The sequence below is a fragment of the Nycticebus coucang genome, chromosome 20, assembly GCF_027406575.1.
Source record: "Nycticebus coucang isolate mNycCou1 chromosome 20, mNycCou1.pri, whole genome shotgun sequence".
NCBI classification, from domain to species: domain Eukaryota; kingdom Metazoa; phylum Chordata; class Mammalia; order Primates; family Lorisidae; genus Nycticebus; species Nycticebus coucang.
Genome location: NC_069799.1, coordinates 2,447,727 through 2,468,259, shown reverse-complemented (window position 1 = coordinate 2,468,259; position 20,533 = coordinate 2,447,727). Strand labels below are relative to the sequence as shown.

At 42.0% G+C, this 20,533-nt stretch overlaps 1 pseudogene; it reads left to right on the top strand.

The window, feature by feature from the left end:
* Positions 1-12,743: 12,743 nt before the first annotated feature.
* On the top strand, positions 12,744-13,761 carry LOC128572856 (spermine synthase-like; annotated as a pseudogene).
* Positions 13,762-20,533: the final 6,772 nt, after the last annotated feature.

The window sequence follows — 20,533 nt, the reverse complement described above, 5'->3', positions numbered from 1 at the left end:
GTGCAGTTAACTACCTCTGTCAGTAGTTCCCTGTTACTCGTGGGCTCAGGTACTTTCCTCAAAGTCTTTCAGCATTCTCAGGAGACATTTTCACAGACTGCAAAAGGAATCTGAGGAGATAACAATGTGGAAACTGCATCCTAGGACTCAGTGCTATCAAGAGCCAAGGGCGCCTCCTGCAGCACCTTCTATCTCTGGCCCTGACTTTGTGAGCAGATCAAAGTTTCACTAGTGGGAATGTGCATCTGTTGTAACAAGCATCCTGCCATTTTTGAATTTTAGGAAAAACTTTTATAAATCCTTAAAACAAATATTAAGATGGTGAGATTTTAATGACAAGCGCTATTCAAACTATAAGAAAACTTAAAAGGGGGAGGCTGTGGCCGCCTGAGGGGCGGGTGCGCTGCTGGGGCTGCTGCTGCGGCTGCTGCTGCCGGGGCTGCTGTGCGCTGTGCCGCCGTGTCCGCGTCCGCCCGGACAGCTCGTCGCCCGCCAGCTGCTGTGCCAGCCGGGGCGCCGGGGGCGACCTCAGATCCTAGTTATCAAGCTTTTGTCTGATTGAAAATATGCAAATATGGAGGCGGAGCAAGATGGCAGCCGAGTAACAGCTTCCTTGCATCTGGGCACCGTGAGTCTGGGGAGATAGGACTCCAGGCATCTCTGGCTGGTGGGATATGCCTATCATCATCTCTGAGAGGATACAGGGAGTCAGCAAGAGACTTCTGGACCCCAAGAGGAGGACTAAAACAGTGGAAAACCGGCAAGTGGTCGCGTGTGTTCAATCCGTCTAAACCCGTCCACAACTGTAAGTTCAGTAGCAGCGAGACTGCAAACCAGAAAGGCCTTACCTGTGAACTGTTTTGGTGTCTTTGGACTTGGCACTCAGCTGAACTGCCTTGGGGAGAGCCTGAGCGGGAGTGCGGAGAACTTTGGCCTTTGTCTAGGGCCCCAGTCTGAGCCGCTGAGCCAGACGGAGCTAATAGTGTTTGGCTCTGGGTCACAAGCAGACATTGTGAGCGATCTGCCCCGGCAAGCTCCGCCCTCAGGGTCACAGAGCTGAAATTGGGTGGGAGCTGGTAACCCAGTGACCAAGTAGCCTAAGGGTGGGGGGTCTGAGCTGCCTTGCAGTCCTAACCCTCGGGGACAGAGGGAGACCAGTTTTGACACACAGGGTAAATGGATAGCCACTTCAGCAGTGATTCCAGCAACAAGCACTTCCCTGAGAAAACTTCTGCTCAGTAAGTGAACAAGTTCAAAGTGCCTTTTAAGTGGACTGAAGAGAGATTTAGGGTGTCTACCTGCTGGGGTTTGAGAAACTAGCAGCCTCCAGTCGTATCAGAGCTATGATTAACATCTCATACCCCAGAAGACCACGTGTTGCCCAGACAATATTCAATAACATATACATACTGCTTTGTTTTTGGTTGTGTATTTTTTTTGTTTTTTTTTTTTCTTTATTTTGATGTTGTGGATTGTTGTTTTGTTTTTTAAATTCAACCTTTTCCATACAGATCCTTTTTCTTTCTCAATTTTTCTAGTTTAATTATAATTTCCCATTGTTGCCTATTTCAATAATTAGAACTTCATTTTTGTTAGCGTTTCTACTGCTATTATTTGGTTTTTCCAGCCAATTTTATCCCATAAAGTTTTCTGTTTTGGTTTGATTTATAGCATTATTGTCTTTCCTCCCTACTTAGTGGAGGTGGGGTACTGTGTCTGATCAGGTTAGCAAAGAGCTGCTGACCTCAAGGGAACCACCCAACTAGGCACCCCCAGAAGGTGTTTTTTTTTTTTAAGATTGTATCAAAGTACCCTACTGTACACGTATATTGCTCTGTCTCCCTCTTTCTGTGCCTGTCTTCCTTTTGTTAATATTCCTTTTACTCATCCCCTCTCCTTTCCCTATTTTTCTTTCTTTTTCCTTATCACTCGGTCCTCCTTTCTTTCATCCCTTTTTTGCTCTTAAACCTTCTCACCCTTCTGGTCCTGTAACCCTTGGTCCACAGGCACGAGAACTTAAAGAGCAAGAGGAAGTGAAAGGATAATTGGGGCAAGGAAACAGATAAAAGAAATCACCCATGAGGAAGAATCAGCAGAAAACTCCAGGCAACAAGAAGAACCAGTCCAGAACAACACCGCCAGGGGACCATGAGGTAGCTACTGCAGAGGATTCCACCTATACAGAAATGTTAGGAATGACAGAAAGGGAATTTAGAATACACATGTTGAAAACAATGAAAGAAATGATGGAAACAATGAAGGAAACTGCTAATAAAGTGGAAAATAACCAAAAGGAAATCCAAAAACAGAATCAAATCAGAGATGAACGATATGAAGAATATAAAAAGGATATAGCAGAGCTGAAGGAACTGAAACAGTCAATTAGGGAACTTAAAGATGCAATGGAAAGTATCAGCAACAGGTTAGACCATGCAGAAGAAAGAATTTCAGATGTAGAAGACAAAGTTTTTGAGATAACTCAGATAGTAAAAGAGGCAGAAAATAAGAGAGAGAAAGCAGAACGTACACTGTCAGAATTATGGGACTTTATGAAGCGTTCCAACATACGAGTTATAGGAATTCCAGAAGGGGAAGAAGAATGCCCCAGAGGAATGGAAGCCATACTAGAGAATATTATAAAAGAAAATTTCCCAAATATCACCAAAGATTCTGACACACTGCTTTCAGAGGGCTATCGGACCCCAGGTCGCCTCAACTCTAACCGAGCTTCTCCAAGACACATTGTGATGAACCTGTCCAAAGTCAAGACAAAAGAAAAGATTCTGCAAGCTGCCAGGAGTAAGCGCCAGTTGACTTACAGGGGCAAATCCATCAGAGCGACCGCAGACTTCTCTAATGAAACTTTCCAAGCAAGAAGACAATGGTCATCTACCTTTAATCTACTTAAACAGAATAATTTCCAGCCCAGAATTCTCTACCCTGCTAAGCTAAGCTTCAAAATTGACGGAGAAATCAAATCATTTACGGATATACAAACATTGAGGAAATTCACCACAACAAGACCAGCTCTACAGGAAATACTTCAACCTGTTCTGCACACTGACCACCACAATGGATCAGCAGCAAAGTAAGAACTCAGAAATTAAAGGACAGAACCAAACCTCCACACTGATGCAAAAGATAAAACTAAGCAATGGACTCTCACAAAATAAGACGAATAGAATACTACCACACTTATCAATTATCTCAATAAATGTTAATGGCTTGAATTCCCCACTGAAGAGACATAGATTGGTTGACTGGATTAAAAAACACAAGCCATCCATTTGCTGTCTGCAAGAAACACACCTGGCTTCAAAAGAGAAATTAAAGCTCCGAGTCAAGGGTTGGAAGACAAATTTTCAGGCAAATGGAATTCAGAAGAAAAGAGGAGTTGCAATCTTATTTTCAGATACATGTGGATTTAAAGCAACTAAAGTCAAAAAAGACAAAGATGGTCACTTTATATTGGTCAAGGGAAAAGTACAACAAGAAGACATTTCAATTCTAAATATCTATGCACCCAATTTAAATGCTCCCAGATTCTTGAAACAGACCTTACTCAGTCTGAGCAATATGATATCTGATAATACCATATTAACAGGGGACCTTAACACTCCTCTTACAGAGCTGGACAGATCCTCTAAACAGAAATTAAACAAGGATATAAGAGACTTAAATGAGACCCTAGAACAACTGTGCTTGATAGACGCATATAGAACACTCCATCCCAAAGATAAAGAATATACATCCTTCTCATCACCCCATGGAACATTCTCCAAAATTGATCATATCCTGGGACACAAAACAAATATCAACAGAATCAAAAGAATTGAAATTTTACCTTGTATCTTCTCAGACCATAAGGCACTAAAGGTGGAACTCAACTCTAACAAAAATGCTCGACCCCACCCAAAGGCATGGAAACTAAACAATCTTCTGTTGAATAACAGATGGGTGAAGGAAGAAATAAAACAGGAAATCATTAACTTCCTTGAGCATAACAACAATGAAGACACAAGCTACCAAAACCTGTGGGATACTGAAAAAGCAGTTTTGAGAGGAAAATTCATCACTTTAGATGCCTATATTCAAAAAACAGAAAGAGAGCACATCAACAATCTCACAAGAGATCTTATGGAATTGGAAAAAGAAGAACAATCTAAGCCTAAACTCAGTAGAAGAAAAGAAATATCCAAAATCAAATCAGATATCAATGAAATTGAAAACAAAAGAATCATTCAGAAAATTAATGAAACAAGGAGTTGGTTTTTTGAGAAAATAAATAAAATAGATAAACCATTGGCCAGACTAATGAGGAATAGAGAAGTAAAATCTCTAGTAACTTCAATCAGAAATGATAAAGGGGAAATAACAACTGATCCCACAGAGATACAAGAGATCATCTCTGAATACTACCAGAAACTCTATGTCCAGAAATTTGACAATGTGAAAGATATGGATCAATATTTGGAATCACACCCTCTCCCTAGACTCAGCCTGTTCTGTCCCTCCTGAACAGACCAATTTCAAGCACTGAGATCAAAGAAACAATAAAAAATCTTCCAACCAAAAAATGCCCTTGTCCAGATGGCTTCACACCAGAATTCTATCAAACCTTCAAGGAAGAGCTTATTCCTGTACTGCAGAAATTATTCCAAAAAATTGAGGAAGAAGGAATCTTCCCCAACACATTCTATGAAGCAAACATCACCCTGATACCAAAACCAGGAAGAGACCCAAACAAAAAGGAGAATTTCAGACCAATCTCACTCATGAATATAGATGCGAAAATTCTCAACATAATCCTAGCCAATAGATTACGGCTTATCATCAAAAAAGTCATTCATCATGATCAAGTAGGCTTCATCCCAGGGATGCAAGGCTGGTTTAACATACGCAAGTCTATAAACGTTATCCACCATATTAACAGAGGCAAAAATAAAGATCACATGATCCCCTCAATAGATGCAGAAAAAGCAGTTGATAAAATCCAGCATCCTTTTCTAATTAGAACACTGAAGAGTATAGGCATAGGTGGCACATTTCTAAAACTGATTGAAGCTATCTATGACAAACCCACAGCCAATATTTTACTGAATGGAGTAAAACTGAAAGCTTTTCCTCTTAGCACTGGAACCAGACAAGGTTGTCCTCTGTCACCTTTACTATTCAACGTAGTGCTGGAAGTTCTAACCAATACAGTTAGGCAAGACAAGGAAATAAAGGGAATCCAAAGGGGAGCAGAGGAGGTCAAACTCTCCCTCTTTGCTGACGACATGATCTTATACTTAGAGAACCCCAAGGACTCAACCATAAGACTCCTAGAAGTCATCAAAAAATACAGTAATGTTTCAGGATATAAAATCAATGTCCACAAGTCAGTAGCCTTTGTGTACACCAATAACAGTCAAGATGAGAAGCTAATTAAGGACACAACTCCCTTCACCATAGTCTCAAAGAAAATGAAATACCTAGGAATATACCTAACGAAGGAGGTGAAGGACCTCTATAAAGAAAACTGTGAAATCCTCAGAAAGGAAATAGCAGAGGGTATTAACAAATGGAAGAACATACCATGCTCATGGATGGGAAGAATCAACATTGTTAAAATGTCTATACTTCCCAAAGCAATCTACCTATTCAATGCCATTCCTATCAAAATACCAACATCGTACTTTCAAGATTTGGAGAAAATCATTCTGTGTTTTGTATGGAATCGGAAAAAACCCCGTATAGCTAAGGCAGTTCTCTGTAACAAAAATAAAGCTGGGAGCATCAGCATACCAGATTTTAGTCTGTACTACAAAGCCATAGTGCTCAAGGCAGCATGGTACTGGCACAAAAACAGAGACATAGACACTTGAAATCGAATTGAAAACCAAGAAATTAAACTAACATTTTACAACCACCTAATCTTTGATAAACCAAACAAGAACATACCTTGGGGGAAAGACTCCCTATTCAATAAATGGTGTTGGGAGAACTGGATGTCTACATGTAAAAGACTGAAACTGGACCCACACCTTTCCCCACTCACAAAAATTGATTCAAGATGGATAAAGGACTTAAACTTAAGGCATGAAACAATAAAAATCCTCCAAGAAAGCATAGGAAAAACACTGGAAGATATTGGCCTGGGGAAAGACTTCATGAAGAAGACTGCCATGGCAATTGCAACAACAACAAAAATAAACAAATGGGACTTCATTAAACTGAAAAGCTTCTGTACAGCTAAGGAGACAATAACCAAAGCAAAGAGACAACCTACACAATGGGAAAGGATATTTGCATATTTTCAATCAGACAAAAGCTTGATAACTAGGATCTGTAGAGAACTCAAATTAATCCACATGAAAAAAGCCAACAATCCCTTATATCAATGGGCAAGAGACATGACTAGAACTTTCTCTAAAGACGACAGACGAATGGCTAACAAACACATGAAAAAATGTTCATCATCTCTATATATTAGAGAAATGCAAATCAAAACAACCCTGAGATATCATCTAACCCCAGTGAGAGTGGCCCACATCACAAAATCTCAAAACTGCAGATGCTGGCGTGGATGCGGAGAGAAGGGAACACTTTTACACTGCTGGTGGGACTGCAAACTAGTACAACCTTTCTGGAAGGAAGTATGGAGAAACCTCAAAGCACTCAACCTAGACCTCCCATTCGATCCTGCAATCCCATTACTGGGCATCTACCCAGAAGGAAAGAAATCCTTTTATCATAAGGACACTTGTACTAGACTGTTTACTGCAGCTCAATTTACAATCGCCAAAATGTGGAAACAGCCTAAATGCCCACCAACCCAGGAATGGATTAACAAGCTGTGGTATATGTATACCATGGAATACTATTCAGCCATTAAAAAAAATGGAGACTTTACATCCTTCGTATTAACCTGGATGGACGTGGAAGACATTATTCTTAGTAAAGCATCACAAGAATGGAGAAGCATGAATCCTATGTACTCAATTTTGATATGAGGACAATTAATGACAATTATGGTTGGGGGGGGGAACAGAAAGAGGGAAGGAGGGAGGTGGGTGGGGTCTTGGTGTGTGTCACACTTTATGGGGGCAAGACATGATTGCAAGAGGGTCTTTACCTAACAATTGCAATCAGTGTAACCTGGCTTATTGTACCCTCAATGAATCCCCAACAATAAAAAAAAAAAAGAAAACTTTAAAAGGGTATAAATCAAGGTTAATAATAGTTATCACTCAGAGATTGGACAGACCATTTTTCTTTAAGTTCATAAATGCTTCTAATCTATCTGAAATGAATAAGTATCAATATTTAAATGGGACAAATAGATAAATAAATAGAATAAAATGTCATCTACCTGGACTAGTAGAGTATTTCACAACCAGGCCACATTATTGTGGGCCTCAAACCAGAAAGGTATTTCAACAGTATTTTCCACACATTTATACTGCAAGACTTTATTAAAATAAAGATCTAACAGAATATTAAAATGTGACTCTTGCATCTGTTTCCATCTGACTCCAACAGGAGTCTTGCAAAGGAGGTGTCAGAAAACTGGTTTTCCATCCCAGAGCCATGCTCATGCCTGTGATCCTAACATTCTGGGAGGCTGAGGTGGGTAGATAGCTTGAGTTCATGGGTTCCAGACCAGCCTGAGCAAAAAAGTGAGCTACCCTCCCCCCACAGTCTCAACTAAAAACAGAAAAACTGAGGCAAGAGGATTGCTTGAGCTCGAGTTGGAGGTTGCTGTGAGCTATGACACCACAGCACTCTACCCAGTTTGAGACAGAGGGAGAGAGAGAGAGAAAAGAAGAGGAGGGGAAGGGAGGGGAGGGAAGGAGAGGAGAGGAGAGGAGAGGAGAGGAAGAAAGACTGGTTTTCAACCTTTAAGCTCAACATCATGTCAAGGGTATAAAAGAAGTGAAGAGAAAAAATTAAAGTCTGGCCTCGTGGCTTGAATCTGTAGTCCCAGTTATTTAGGAGGCTCAGGAGGGAGGATCACCTGAGGTCAAGAATTCAAGACAAGCCCAGGCTGGGCAACATAGCAAGACCCTTTGGGGCAAGAAGAGAGGGAGGGAGAATTGACTGTTGCCAGTTAATTCTAACACCTCTGACATCTTGGTTTTGGCATCTACTGACTGTCATATTCACTTTGACACCTTTCTGGTTCTTGGTATGTCGAGGAACCAGGGAGGGCAGGAGGAAGAAAGGAACGAAAATAGCCAGAATGCATTTCCTAGTGCTGGGACAGCTTCCTTCTCTCTTCCACCGAGGAAAAAAAAGTTTCCCTCTCACCTCTAGCGTGGGGTTAAGAGCTGGAACACTGAGGGCCATGCGGGCTCCAGGATGCGAGGCGCGCGCTGCCTTGTCGGAGCCCCGGCAGGAGCACGGGCTGCCGGGGCCTCCTCCCCGCACCCGCTCAGGGGCGCGATGCTGCCAGCCAAGGAAGGTTTTCCGCGGCCTGATTCTTCCTGTCTCCCCGGATTCAGAGGGCGCCGGGATATAGGAGTGGGCGGCAGGAAAGCAGGGAAGGACAATTCTGAGACCCGGAAAGGAGCAGGAGGTGCGGCCGCGCCCTCTGCCGCCGCGACACCGACCCACTGGGCAATCCCACGCGCTGGGGCGACGGTGGCAGGAAGGGGACCAGTCGGTGACTGGAAGTGAATGGAACCGAGTTGCTTTCCGAGAACAATAAAACCACAAGGGCTACGTGCCGGGTGGGGAACGTGACCGGCATTCAGGGATCCGTGATCCGTGAACGTGACCGAGGCTGGGAGCCGCGCAGCCTCGACCCGAACAGCTCACCGCAGCCCGTGGAAACCGGGGCCCCAGGCTGCTTTCCGCCGGGTTCCCGTGCACAGCACACGGGTGGCCTCACGGCCTGGGAGCCAAACCCGGCCCTGCCGGCTGCGGACCCGGCTTCTGGGCAGCTGCTGAGAGTTCAGGGTAGGACGTGCCCAGCAGCCTAACAAACGCGCCAGGCCTCAATTCTAGCTTGGCCTTGGCTGCTCCTCCTCCTTCCTTCGGGTTTGTTTGTTTGCTCGTTCATTCATTCATTTAATTTTATTATTTTTTTTAAGACAGAGTCTCACTCTGTCTCCCTGGATAGAGTGCCATTGTGTCATAGGTCACAGCAATCTCAAACTCCTGGGTTCAAGAGTTCCTCTTGCCTCGGTTTGTTTGTTTGTTCGTTTGTTTGTTTGTTTGTTTGTTTTTAGTGCAGACGGGGATCTCACTCCTGCTCAGGCTGGTCTTGAACTCCTGAGCTCAAGTAATCTACCCACCTCGGCCTCCCAAAGTGCTGGGATCTGAGGAGTGAGCCGCCACGCCGGCCTCGTCTTGTGTAGTACATATTTATATAAGCCTCCTCAAGTTCTTTCCGTAATGTGGCAGGGCAACAAACACATTTATCACAAATGCCAACAGACCTAGCTTAAAATAATTTGCACTAAAATTAATCTTGGACATAATTTAACTTTCTTGTCATAATTGTGAAGATGCCTTAAGGACATCAGCATAGCATCACTTACTATTGTGCTATCAGCATGATTAAGCTCTTGATTAATGGTGGGTCAGATAACAATGTTTTCTCTGTGTCACTAATCTGGGGTGTGTGGGAGGTGGAGAATGATGTTCTGAAATCATCTTCTCTAAGGCTTAGGTATTCTAAATAAATGTTCACCTAATATGTAAGCCCTGTAGTTTTCAATAAACAAATGAGGTTTTTACCTGACTGTGCACGTTTAAGATTATATACAAATGTGTGTGCATGTGTGTATCACTTTATTTAGAATTTATTTAGAATTTATTATTGTTATGGTTTTTGAAGACATAAATGTGGACCAAGTAGGATTTCTAGCAACTTAACCACAAATGATTGTCCACTAATTACAATAAAGAGTGAAGAAAATAATCTAATGAAAGTGGACAGAAGGGAAACCTTCAATAGACAAGGGGTTAGAACATTTCTATGAGATGGGAAGAAGATGGAAACCTACTGAAAGACAAAATCAAATAAAGACATAGGGACCCAGAATTCACTTAAGGAAGAAAAGCAGCAAAACAAAAGAAACTGTTAACATTGATTGCAGAACCACAGGGACTTCAAGTTCAGGGTCAGAGGTAGGGGGCAGGACAGGAAAATAGAGGTCTGAAAGGAAGGGGTTGGTTAAAATTCCTGTACTTCACAACATGTTCAGGAGGTGGAGGGTAAAGGGAGGAAAACAGTTAAGAAAGACCAGCCCCCACCTAATGGGTACAATGATGAGTACAGGGCACACTCCCTGGGTGAAGGACACAGCTACAACTTGCACTTTAACCTTACAAATGCAAACTATGTAACCTAATCTTATGTACTCCCACAGTAATCTGAAGTTTAAAGAAAAAGAAATACCAGGAGAAAGAGCTATACAATAAAGTCATGTCCAAAAACCATGGAAAATAAAATGTGTTACAATCTTGACCACTAGAAGAATTGATAATAAGAAATGAAAATTCATTTGAACTGGATGCATGAAAATGGTAGAGTTGAAAATCCCCAGCTCCGCCACTTACTAATTGATAATTTGTCATGTAACTGCTGTGCCTCAGCTTCCAGCCCTGAAAAGTGAGAACAATAATCTCTATTTCCTAGGTCTGATGTGAGGATAACATGAATTAACGTGTGTCAAATGTTTAGAACAGTGCCTGGCATACAGTGAACATTCAAATGTTTAATTTTATCCAACACCATGAATAGTTGTGAAAGGCTGCCTCACTTAGTAAAATAAGAAATACAACAAAAATAACAATTGCCTTAAATTGGTGGGGGGGGGGGTGGGAAGGAGACATAGCTTAAGCAGACTGAATACTTTTCAGCTTCTCAGAAACTCAACTAAAAAATAACATCCAAAACCTACAGTTGAGGAAATAGCAGTTGGGGAGGCAACTATTAGAAACACTGAAACCAGGAATAGTTATAAGTATTTATTATTTTTCTAATCAAACAAAGAATTATACAATTATTCTTTAAAAATAAAATTAGAATAAATTTGGCAAAAATTAATTCTATGAAATCCAAAACTCCAAAGCCCAACAAATCAAGCTGAATGTATTCTTTCACAAATGAATTCAGCCTGCCAAATTTAGTTGGAAGTGAAAAATAATCTCTTGGCCTACAATATTTTCTCAAGTCTTTGCCACACTTTCTAGGGTGATAGCAATGCCACACCTGGCAGCAAGACTCAAACCTCAGGGAAGTATAATATTACTGCCATATGTCACAATTTCAAGCCGTACAAAAATTCCACTGGCCCTCAGCCGGATTTCAGGCAAGCTGATGTGGCTGATTCTCCAGCTCCAGCCTGTGGGAGCGGAATGGCTGTGCAGGTTATCAGTCTTCATAATGCTTGCAGGCGGATGACCTGTGAAGGGTTGTTACCACCTGTAGCAATAAGAGGAGGGCTCGTAGCTCTCTCAGCTCTTTGCCTAACACTCCTCCATATCACAATTAAGACACATGGATGTCTTAAACGATGGATGTTTAGCTCAGCTCTCCCACAGCATCAGGTGAGAGTGAGGAGGCTAGATCTTTCCCTGCGTGGAGTGTTGGTGTAGACAGGCAGTTCGGGGCGTGCAGCGAAGTGGTGGATTGCTGGACTTGAAGTGTAACCTGGAGCTGCGGAGTCTGCCAGAAAACTTTCTGTGCCACTGCTGAAGCAGCACCAGCCCCGCAGCAACCAAGCCCTCCCCCAGGGAAGACTACAATTCCCAGTTTGTGGGGAAACTAGGTGTTTTTGTGGAAAGTTTGGTGAAGTGTGGACTCCTGAGCGGAATTTGGCTACCAGAAAAGGGTGCCGTTTGGAGCGGCAGGGGGCTAGGGAGCCAGACAGAAAATTAAGGGGAAAGGATCCCACTTAAAAAACAGACACTTTTGAAATTTTGGAAATGGTGACTGCCACAGACACCTTTCCCCATGGGCCAGGTGTGGTATTTGAATCTCACCTGCAGGCAGGCATCCTGCACCCAGAACTGCTTCAGGGTACCTGCACTTCACAGGAACTATTTCAGGGAGAGTTTGTGAAATCTTCCGGTGAAGATTTTTTTTCTGAGATCGGTGAAATCAACAATTCAGCAGGGTCTAGGAGGGGAGCACAATGGTGGACGGATAGAAGTTTAGCTCAGGTCTCCCAGAACAGCAGGTGTGAATGAGTAGGCTGGATCATTCCTGGCGGGGAATATTGGTGTAGACTGGCGGATTGCTGGACTCAAAGTGTAACCCTGAGCTGCGGAGAAGGATTGAAAAATCTTTGTGCAGCTTCTGAAGCCGCAGGTGCCAGGGGCAACCAGCTCCTCCCCCACGGAAGATTACAATTCCCAGTTCGCAGGGAAACTAGGAGTTGAATGGAAAAGTTAGTGAAGTGTGGACTCCAGCACTGAATTTGGAGGTCAGATAGGGGTGCGGTCTGGAACAGGACAGCCGAGGCTAGGTGGCTAGTCAGGAAGCAGACATATTTTGAAATCTCAGAAATGGCAACTGCCACAAGCTTTTCCTAGGGGCCAGGTGCAGAGATTTAAGTCTCCCCTGGAAGCAGCCATCCTGCACCCAAAGATGGTCCAGGATACCCCACACTTCACCGGAAGTGTTGTAGGGAGAATTTTGAAATCCGCCTGTGAAGATTCTTTTTGAAATCAGTGGCATCAACATCCTGGCCGGGTCTAAGCGCCAAGCGGGTAGCCAGGCAACCATCAAAAAAACAGTGTATGGCTACTTAGCAACCTACACAAACAAAAACGGCAGCTTTACCAATTTGAGAATTTACCCACATGGATTGGTGCTGCTGGACCTTCAGAGTTATGACAGGGATGCACAGAGCAAAGAAGGAATTGACAGGCTTTTGAACAAAGTTGAAGAAAGAATGAAAGAATTGAGTCAGGACAGTGCTGGGCGAGTAAAGCGATTACCACCCACAGTTGGAGGAGGAGCCATGGACAGATACTGGCCCACTGCTGATGGACGCCTAGTTGAATATGACATAGATGAAGTGGTGTATGATGAAGAGTCACCTTATCAGAACATTAAAATTCTACACTCCAAGCAATTTGGAAACATTCTCATCCTTAGTAGGAATGTTAATTTGACGGACAGTGATTTACCATATACCCAGGCCATCATGAGTAGTGGCAAAGAAGATTACCCTGGCGCAGATGTACTGATTTTAGGAGGCAGAGATAAAATATTTCACTATTTTATGTGAAATAGTCAAACTGAAACAAAGATGATCACCATGGTAGAGACTGACCAAATGGTGATTGATGGATGTAAGAAATACTGATGTCTTAGACAATCTTAAAGGAGACTGCTATCAGGTTCTAATAGAAGACTGTATTCCAGTACTTAAGAGGTTTGCCAAAGAAGGGAGAGAGTTTGATTATGTGATTAAATGATTTGACAGCTGTTCCAATCTCCACGTCTTCGGAAGAATATTCCACATGGGAATTTCTTAGACTGATTCTTGACTTCCCAATGAAAGTATTGAAACAGGATGGGAAATATTTTACACAGGGGAACTGTGTCAATCTGACAGAAGCCCTGTCACTCTATGAAGCACAGCTCGGGCGCCTGCATTGTCCTGTGGAATTTTCGAAGGAGTCCTTCATGTTTGAAATTGTGGGTATTTTACACTGTTTGGAAGAAAGCTAAACTTTGAAGATGAATATCCCTAATCACGTGTGCTGCAAATAGCCTTCCTGACCTCCATATGCTGTACAAGATATTGAAACAAGTCAGGCAATTTATTGTGAATCCTTACTCTTTTTTTAATTATTATTTTTAATTTAAAAAAGCAAATCAAACAGCGGCGCCTGTGGCTCAGTCGGTAAGGCGCCGGCCCCATATACCGAGGGTGGCAGGTTCAAACCCGGCCCCGGCCAAACTGCAACCAAAAAAAAGCCAGGCGTTGTGGCGGGCGCCTATAGTCTCAGCTACTCGGGAGGCTGAGGCAAGAGAATCGCTTAAGCCCAGGAGTTGGAGGTTGCTGTGAGCTGTGTGAGGCCATGGCACTCTACCGAGGGCCATAAAGTGAGACTCTGTCTCTACAAAAAAAAATAAAATAAAATAAAAAAGCAAATCAAAATGTATATTTTGATGAGCTAGGGTGTTTTTTTTTTTTTTTTGAAAGTCAGCTGAAGGACAGTTAGCACAGCGAAGACTGCTAAATGCACTGACCCCCTAGAATGTGATTTTTTGTTTTTATTTCTGTGTGGCTGGTTTTTTTTTTGTTTGTTTGTTTTTTTGGTAGACTTTCAACTTGGATGTTTGGAGGAATGAACATCATTGTTTTGCTCTGGAGGGAAGTTCTTGATGATGTTTCTTTCCCCCCAAATTGATTTAGATATTAAAATTTGGTGCTTTTAAGAGTTAAAAAAAAATGAATAGCAATGCTTCAATTAAAGTTACAAAAGAGATGAAACAAAACAAAACAAAACAAAAACAGTGTACACCAAAAATCAGCTATGAGCCTGCGAACCACTCACAGCGCCACCTGGTGTCCAGAAAGTATATTGCAATATAAATATATTCCTACTAAGGTTGATCCCCACATCATACCTATAGTCATATGTTTTTATATGTATATATAAGAATAATATTTTTGTTGTTGGTCCTTTTTTCTCTTTTTTCATTCTTTTCTTGTAGGAGTTATTGTTAAAAATTTTTTTATTAATACTATTTTTTTCTCTCTTCCTCTTCTTCCCTTCTTATGGTTGCTAAGAGTGCTTACATCAGACTATTAGAGTTTTTTTAATTATTTTATGATTATTATCATTTGTTGTTGTTGTTGTCTGTGTGTTTATTTGTTTCTGATTGTCTGTGCATCTGTGTGCTTGTGTGTCTGGTAGCTTTTTTGTCTGTTTATTTGCTCATTTGGTTCCAATGTGTTTTGTGTTTTGCTAAATCCTCAGGTAGGCTATTTTCCCTAACTCCAATTTTCACATTCAATAAGAACAAGGGGGAATGGGTGATGATGGCTGACTGGAGGCAGCTTTCAACGGAAGCTTCAGTCCAGAGGGAGAGATAACACCCAGAAAGAACCTAACAAAGTCAAAGGAAGGGAGCTGAGAGAAGAGATATATAATTGCACATCTTCCCTGCTGTGGCAAGCTACAACTGTAAGGAAACAAATTTCAGGTACAGAACTCATCCAAACGAGGATGTGGGTCCATCCCTTCCCCCAAGAGAGTTGCTTGCTTGCTGTGGGATCTCTAATAGTGAGTGATGAGCTGAGGTTCTCCTCCCTCACCCCACCAGAGAGAATTACTGGAAGCTGGGACCCCTTCTCCAGAGAGCCCCCTGCTGTGAGCCGAGGAATTCCCTGGTCTGGCAGGAAGTTTGAACAAATATTTTCCCTGCCACCTTGAACTTCCAGTCTACCTTCCCCCCTGGCCTGGTGGTCTAGAAGTCCAACCCCTACAGAAACCAGAATGTCTGCACTTCTTGGCTAGGACTGGGTATTGCATAGATGGAGGCAGTGCAGTTATGCTGTATCTGTGAATCCAGTAACAGTACAGAAAAACATAGAGGGAAAGGTGACTGGCCTGGCTGAGAAAGTGTATCTCAGCAGCGGGTGGAGGCTTAGGTCTCTGGGCTATGGGTGGAGACTCAGGAACTGCTGAGGTACACAAACCCAAGTGGAGACACCTCCCACCCAACATCAGCATTAATATAGCAATCCTGCTGGGGTTTAATTTTGGAGAGTCACCTCCCCAACTCTGTGATCTGCCAGAGGGAACCAGACCTCGCCCTATAGGGATACCAGACCTACAGAACAGCAGCAACAAAGGTGTGGTGGCTGAGGGAGAAATTCTTTTGCTGTCTGGATAGCCTCAGATTTAGATTGAGCTCAGGTGGAACATTCCCCAGCTGCCATTGAGTGCCTGAGGGAGGCAGGCTTCAGCTTCCCCTGTTGGTGAGGAGCAGAGGGTGGTAACCGAGAGGAGAAGGCATTAACTTTACTTTGACTCTGGCAGCCCTGGTACATTTGCTTATTGGACAAAACTGGGCCACAGAGACTGGGTTAACAGAGACTGATGGTGGGTTACCAGAGACCGGGGTTACCAGAGTCCAGTGGTTAAGGGTGAGCAAGGTGAGGAAAGAGGCATCAGATCCCTTGCTCCAAAGCTTTTAGTGGATGGGCCTTTCCGACTCCTTGGAGCACCAGAGTGAGCCACATTTGAGCTACCAGTAGACTCCTACTATCTAGTTGCTAGAGACCTTTTGAACTCTCCAGATAGAGAGTGGATGCTGATTGGGACAATTGGATTGGAACTCTTGAACTGGACAAATCAACCAAGGACCCTCTAAGGTGGTATCCTGGTTTTGTTGTAGTCGGAAGGTTTGTTTTCCTCTTCCAGGTATTACTTGTGGGGAATGGGATGTCTTAGTTGCTTGTATTTCTCCAAAGCTGAGACTGGAACCCAGAGTCACAAATTCACTAGGATTGGACAAAGATCAGCTGAATACAAGACAGAGCCACCTACCCCTACTACACCAAGCATGCCTCTAGAGTCATAGTCTGTAGTACTGTACAGGTCCTACAGTACAGGTCCTTGCAAAATTGTAGAGGAAAAGCTTAAGTCACCAGTCCCAGCTCTTTGGTGAAGGGCTGGTCAACCAGAACCCCAGAAGCCTCCAATCCAATTTCACCTTACCTGCTCATCTAGCTAAACAGCAAAAAACAATCATGGGGCAGAACCAGCGGAAAAACTCTGGCAACATGAATAATCAGAACAGTTCAACTCCCTCAAGGAATGACAAACCAGCCAAACCACAAGGATCCCATTCACAAACAGACGGCTGAGATGTCAGAAATCAAATTTAGAATTTGGATGGCAAATAAGATCAACAGAATGGAAGTAAAGTTGGAATTAGAAATTCTAGGATAATTCAAAAGATGTCTCAAGAATTCAATGAAATCAAAGACACAATCACCAAAGATTTAGACACATTGAGAAAAGAAGTTGCAGCCTTCCAAGATATAAGAAATATAGTAGAATCCCTCAGTAACAGAATGGAGCAGGCAGAAGAAAGGATTTCCAACATCGAAGACAAAGCTTTTGAATGCTCCCAAATACTCAAAGAGGAAGAGAAGTGGAGAGAAAAAACAGATGATTCTCTCAGAGAGCTCTGGGACAATTTGAAGAAAACTAGTATTCACCTTACAGGAATTCCTGAAGGCAACGAGGTAGCTTTGAAAGGCACAGAGGTTCTTCTTCATGAGATAATGAAGGAGAACTTCCCAGACATTCCAAGAGATTCTGAAATTCAGATAACAGACAGTTTCAGAACCCCAGCACAACTCAATTCAAATAAAAAATCTCCAAGGCACATTATAATTAACTTTGCCAAAGTTACTATGAAGGAGAAAATTCTACAAGCAGCCAGACATAAGAAAACAATAACCTACAAGGGGAAGAATATTAGAATGACTGCAGATCTCTCTGCTAAAATCTTTCAAGCTAGAAGAGGATGATCATCTGCCTTCAACCTCCTAAAACAAAACAATTTTCAACCCAGGATCCTGTATCCAGCTAAACTGAGTTTCATTTATGATGGAGAAATTAAATACTTTAATGATATTCACATGCTGAAGAAATTTGCAATAACTAAACAAGCTCTCCAGGATATTCTTAGGCCCATTCTCCACAATGACCACCACAACACTTTACCACTCAAGTAAACACACCCAGAAAATTTTGATCAAAACCCAACTTCCACAGTGGTAAAAGGATTAAAAATGTCCACTGGATTTTCAAAATCTTGGACACCAAAATAATACCAGGCTTATCACTACTCTCAATTAATGTGAATGGCTTAAATTATCCAATAAAGAGGCACAGGTTGGCTGGTTGGATACAAAAACTTAGGCCAGACCAGATATCTGCTGCATACAAGAATCTCACCTTACCTTAAAAGATAAATATAGACTCAGGTGAAAGGATGGTCATATATAAAAGCAAATGACAAACAGAAAAATGCAGGTGTGGCAATTTTATTCGCAGATACAATAGGCTTTAAACTAACAAAAGTAAGGAAAAATAAGAATGGTCACTTCATATTTTTTAAGGGAAACACTCAACATGATGAGATTTCAACTATTAATATTTATGCACTCATTCATAATGCTCCTCAATTTATAAAAATGAGCAACTTAATTACCTCCAGCACTATAATAGCCAGAGATTTTTATACCCCTTTGGCTGTGTTGTATAGATCCTCCAATAAGAAACTAAGCAAAGAAATTTTAGACTTAAAATTAACCATCCAACAATTGGATTTAACAGACATTTACAGAACATTTCATCCTAACAAAACTGAATACACATTCTTCTCATCAGCACATGGAACATCTTCCAAAATTGATCACATTTTAGTTCACAAGGCTAACCTCAGCAAACTTTAAAAAATAGAAATTATTTTTTGTAACCTTGTATCTTCTCGGACTATCAGGGAATAAAAGTTGAACTCAGTAACAAGAGCAATCTGCAAACTCACACAAAGACATGGAAACTAAATAATCTTATGTTAAATGATAGCTGGGTCATTGATGAGATTAAGAAAGAAATTACCATTTTTGGAGCAAAATGATAATGAAAACATCAACTATCAGAACCTCTGGGATACTGCACAGGCAGTCGTAAGAGGGAAATTTATAGCACTGCAAGCCTTCCTCAAGAGGACAGAAAGAAAGGAAGTTAACAACTTAATGGGACATCTCAAGCAACTGGAAAATGAAGAACATTCTAATCCCAAACCCAGCAGAAGAAAAGAAATAACCAAAATTAGAGCAGAATTAAATGAAATTGAAAATGAAAGAATTATACAACAGATCAATGAATCAAAAAGTTGTTTTTTTGAAAAGGTCAATTAAATAGATAGACCTTTGGCTAACCTAACCAGAAATAAAAGAGTAAAATCTCTAATTTCATCAATCAGAAGTGACAGAGATGAGATAACCACAGACTTCACAGAAATTCAAAAAATACTTAATGAATATTGCAAAAAAATCTATTCTCAGGAATATGAAAATCTGAAGGAAATTGAGCAATACTTGGAATCATGCCATCTTCCTAGACTTAGCCAGGAAAAAGTGGAAATGTTGAACAGGCCTATATCTAGTTCTTAAATAGCATCAACTATGCAAAATATTCCCAAAATGAAAAGCCTGGGACCAGATGGTTTCACATCAGAATTTTACCAAACCTTTAAAGAGGAACTAGTACCCATATCACTTAACCTTTTCCAAAACATAGAAAAAGAAGGAATACTTCCCAACACATTCTATGAAGCAAACATCACCCTGATCCTCAAACCAGGAAAAGACCCAACAAGAAAAGAAAATTACAGGCCAATATCTCTAATTAATATTGATGCAAATATATTCAATAAGATCCTAGCAAACAGAATCCAGCAACACATCAACCAAATTATAAATAACCATGACCAAGTGGGTTTTATCCCAGACTCTCAAGGCTGGTTCAACATACGTAAATCTATAAATATAATACATCACATAAACAAATTGAAAAACAAATACCAGATGATCCTCTCAATTGATGCAGTAAAAGCTTTTGATAATATCCAGCATCCTTTTATGATCAGAACATTTAAGAAAATAGGTACAGAAGGAACATTTCTTAAACTGATAGAGGCCATCTACAGCAAACCCACAGCCAATATCATATTGAATAGAGTAAAATTGAAATCATATCCACTCAGATCAGGAACCAGGCTAAGATACCCACTGTCTCCACTTCTTTTTAACATTTTTTTTTGTATGTGTGTGTGGTTTTTGGCCGGGGCTGGGTTTGAACCCACCACCTATGGCATATGGGACCAGTGCCCTACTCCTTGAGCCACAGGCGCCACCCTCTTTTTAACATTTTAATGGATGTCTTTACCCCAAGAGAGGGGCCTGTGCCTTGGGAAGCATCGTGGTTCCAGTGGCGTTGGTGAGCTCTTGATGGCCCTTGAAAATCTGGGGGAAAGGATGTAAATCTCATACCCTATCCACAGCAGGTCTCCAAGGTGAATAGCCTCTGGCATGTTGGAACAATGTAGGTAAGGGAAGTTGGCAAGCTGGATCTGTAACTTCAGGATAAGGATTGGCTCTAAGGGCTGGGTTGGTCAGACTGGGGCATGCCTCCCCCCCACCCCAATGCCCGGGGCACCCCTCCATGTCCCTCCCCCACCCCATCCTGCGCAGCTCCTGGACTCCCCTCCCACTCCCCTCCTCTCCCCTATTGGGTCCAGTGGTGTGGCCCCTCTCCTCTCCCCCCGCCCCCCTGCAGGCTTTAAAAAAAAAACATTGTAATGGAAGTCTTAGCCATTGCAATTAGGCAAGAGAAGGCAATCAAGGGTATCCATATAGGGTCAGAGGAGATCAAACTTTCACTTTTCGCAGATGATATGATTGTATACCTGGAAAACCCCAGGGACTCAACCGCAAAACTCTTAGAAGTGATCAAGGAATACAGAAGCGTCTCAGGCTACTCATAAATC